Source organism: Pungitius pungitius, chromosome 16, assembly GCF_949316345.1.
Source record: "Pungitius pungitius chromosome 16, fPunPun2.1, whole genome shotgun sequence".
NCBI classification, from domain to species: Eukaryota; Metazoa; Chordata; class Actinopteri; order Perciformes; family Gasterosteidae; genus Pungitius; species Pungitius pungitius.
This window is the reverse complement of record NC_084915.1, coordinates 17,586,902-17,590,876: the sequence shown is the minus strand read 5'-3', so window position 1 is coordinate 17,590,876 and position 3,975 is coordinate 17,586,902.

Genomic DNA, 3,975 nt, shown 5'->3' with positions numbered 1-3,975 from the left:
AAAATCCGCTTCACACGGGGAACGAACTGGATAGGGGGGGGGGGGGGGGGGTCCAAGTCGGACTCTTATTTTGACGGTAAACTGGGGAGCCAATCACAGCAAGCCCTCCAATACAGGAGAATGTAAACAGATGTCTTCAACCTCTCTTGCACTTTCTCTGCTTCTCTTCCCGTCTGCCCCTTTGACTCTTTTTAAAAGACACAACTGAAGCTCACCCGCCCCCACCCCCCCCCCCCCCTTCCCTGGACAAACAGCGACGTGTTTCAGCGGATGCCATAGTGACTGCATGAAGAACCCCACCAGCCCTCTTTCTGCCTCTTTGTTTCTTTTATCTTCAGCTGAGTGAGAAGGCTTTTCTTCCTCGGGGGGGGGACCTGCTGAAGAGACACCAGCAGTTTGAATCTCGTAGCTTAAAAATATAAAATAAGAATAAAGAAATGCTGCTTTTGGTTATTAGGCCAGAAGCCTGAGACCTGCCGCCAAAATCCAAACAGGCTTCTGACCAAATAAAACGCACCGGTCGCACCTTGTTAAACACAACTGAAACGCATCGTTAGAGCGCTTTCATCTTCACGGTTCTGCAGGACATGACGCAGAGAAAGTTTCACTTTTAACATTCCAATTCCTTTGGAGGAATGCAACCACGTAGCTGAATGCCAACGTGTGTCTTTCCTGCCTAAACGGAGGAGCTCGGTGCAGAGAAACACAACTTCTAATGGAGGACGATGTCATCGCGAAAAGTGACGACGCGTTGTGTTCTCGGCTCGAGCCCAAAGAAACTTTAATTGTAGACTTCTTTTAAGGTGTGACGAAGGTGGATAAATAAATGCACTCGCAGATTGTGTGTGTTTCCATTGGTTCGTTTCTGCTTCAATTAATTGTGTTTCCTCAGGATCGATTTACACTGAAACCAGAAAAAATAAATACCAAAAACCAAATGAAAATGTCTGGTTTTTGAGTTCGTGAAAAAGAAGTACCACGAGAACACCAAGACCATGCGCTCACACACACACACACACACACACACAATTGGGTAAGCCACCCCTGTGTAAATGATAGGGATTGTGTAATTATAGTTGTGTTAATATGACATAATGTTCGATCCACCCACAGATGTGCGGGGGTTTAGACCGCCCAGATGAAAGCCTGCTGCTGCAGCTCGTCACCAGCTAACATGATCTCATCTCCACATTCAGACCAATGACTCAAACCTGGAGCTTAAAGGAGGATTAATGTGCATTCAAGTGTGAAGATTTCTCCTTGTTCTTCCTCCAATTCAGCACACAAAGCTCAGTCAGAAAAATCAATTAGCTTATATAAAAAAAACAGGGGGGGGGCGACTCCTCTGCTCCCATAGACGTCTATGAGGAAATGACTCTACTTCTGTGTAGTGACCAGCAGGGGGCGACTCCTCTGCTCCCATAGACGTCTATGAGGAAATGACTCTACTTCTGTGTAGTGACCAGCAGGGGGCGACTCCTCTGCTCCCATAGACGTCTATGAGGAAATGACTCTACTTCTGTGTAGTGACCAGCAGGGGGCGACTCCTCTGCTCCCATAGACGTCTATGAGGAAATGACTCTACTTCTGTGTAGTGACCAGCAGGAGGCGACTCCTCTGCTCCCATAGACGTCTATGATGAAATGACTCTACTTCTGTGTAGTGACCAGCAGGGGGCGACTCCTCTGCTCCCATAGACGTCTATGAGGAAATGACTCTACTTCTGTGTAGTGACCAGCAGGGGGCGACTCCTCTGCTCCCATAGACGTCTATGAGGAAATTACTCTACTTCTGTGTAGTGACCAGCAGGGGGCGACTCCTCTGCTCCCATAGACGTCTATGAGGAAATGACTCTACTTCTGTGTAGTGACCAGCAGGGGGCGACTCCTCTGCTCCCATAGACGTCTATGAGGAAATTACTCTACTTCTGTGTAGTGACCAGCAGGGGGCGACTCCTCTGCTCCCATAGACGTCTATGAGGAAATTACTCTACTTCTGTGTAGTGACCAGCAGGGGGCGACTCCTCTGCTCCCATAGACGTCTATGAGGAAATGACTCTACTTCTGTGTAGTGACCAGCAGGGGGCGACTCCTCTGCTCCCATAGACGTCTATGAGGAAATGACTCTACTTCTGTGTAGTGACCAGCAGGAGGCGACTCCTCTGCTCCCATAGACGTCTATGAGGAAATGACTCTACTTCTGCGTAGTGACCAGCAGGGGGCGACTCCTCTGCTCCCATAGACGTCTATGATGAAATGACTCTACTTCTGTGTAGTGACCAGCAGGGGGCGACTCCTCTGCTCCCATAGACGTCTATGAGGAAATGACTCTACTTCTGTGTAGTGACCAGCAGGAGGCGACTCCTCTGCTCCCATAGACGTCTATGAGGAAATGACTCTACTTCTGCGTAGTGACCAGCAGGGGGCGACTCCTCTGCTCCCATAGACGTCTATGATGAAATGACTCTACTTCTGTGTAGTGACCAGCAGGGGGCGACTCCTCTGCTCCCATAGACGTCTATGAGGAAATGACTCTACTTCTGTGTAGTGACCAGCAGGGGGCGACTCCTCTGCTCCCATAGACGTCTATGAGGAAATGACTCTACTTCTGTGTAGTGACCAGCAGGGGGCGACTCCTCTGCTCCCATAGACGTCTATGAGGAAATGACTCTACTTTTGTGTAGTGACCAGCAGGGGGCGACTCCTCTGCTCCCATAGATGTCTATGAGGAAATGACTCTACTTCTGTGTAGTGACCAGCAGGGGGCGACTCCTCTGCTCCCATAGACGTCTATGAGGAAATGACTCTACTTCTGTGTAGTGACCAGCAGGGGGCGACTCCTCTGCTCCCATAGACGTCTATGAGGAAATTACTCTACTTCTGTGTAGTGACCAGCAGGGGGCGACTCCTCTGCTCCCATAGACGTCTATGAGGAAATGACTCTACTTCTGTCTTGATTTATTCCCTCAATAAACATTGTAAACATGAGTTTATGGTCTCAGTCTCTAGTTTCAAGTCTTCTTCAATGCAGCATGATGTTCATTTAGTGAATGATGGTCCATTTGGACTCAAACAGACCATGAAGCAGGGGATGCTTGAGGGCGGGGCTTACTGTGATTGACAGGTCTCTCTCAGAGCCTTATTCTACTTGGACCTCGGCGGCCGTGATCCAAGATGGAATTTGTTCATTTTGAATTTGAGTAAGCGAGAATCTCCATATTGATTAAACTCTTCATTTTTGGTTTGAACTTGGATTTACTGAAGAGAGATTCATTTCAAATTGTGCAGCAGCTTGATCCCAAATACCAATTCATCCATTTTTCAACTGTAATTGGAACTAATCCAAGCTTAAGTTCATCCTTGTTGGTGCCAGTTATCCCTCATCGTGTTATTATTCCAAAACAAAAACATAAATCCTATCTGACCCCTTTTCCTCGGGTCAACGAGTCACATGTTCTCTGAGGGAAACCGAAAGCCCGCTCTTTGTTCTCTCACTGCCCCGAGCAGCTGGCAGCCGCCCAGCCGTCAGAGTTTCATCCATATTGATTACTATCAGCGCACAGGTTCCACGTTACCTGATGGGAATGTTGTTCCAGAGGCCTCAGCAGGACAAACACAGCCTGGTTCCTCTGAAAAGGTACCGACGGGTTCAAGTGGAAGCTACTGATGGCCAGAGAGGACTTTGAACACTGTGGACTACGATAGTAACTGTGAGGACACCCAGCGGGGCAGAAGCTCTTCCCCGTGGAGTCGGATCTCGTGGAGGAACCGGAGCGGGGTCTGTGGTCCAGATGCTCGGCTCGTTTTGGCTCCTTGAAGAGGAGAAACAAAGTCTCTCCCAACTGCTGTTCGCTTCAAACGGGTTGATTTATTGGTCAAACGTAGCACTCTGCAGCGCGGGGGGGGGGGGGGGGGGGGGGGGAGGATGACATGCATGAGATCTCTTGGATTAATTTAACGAACCGAGTGCGGATCC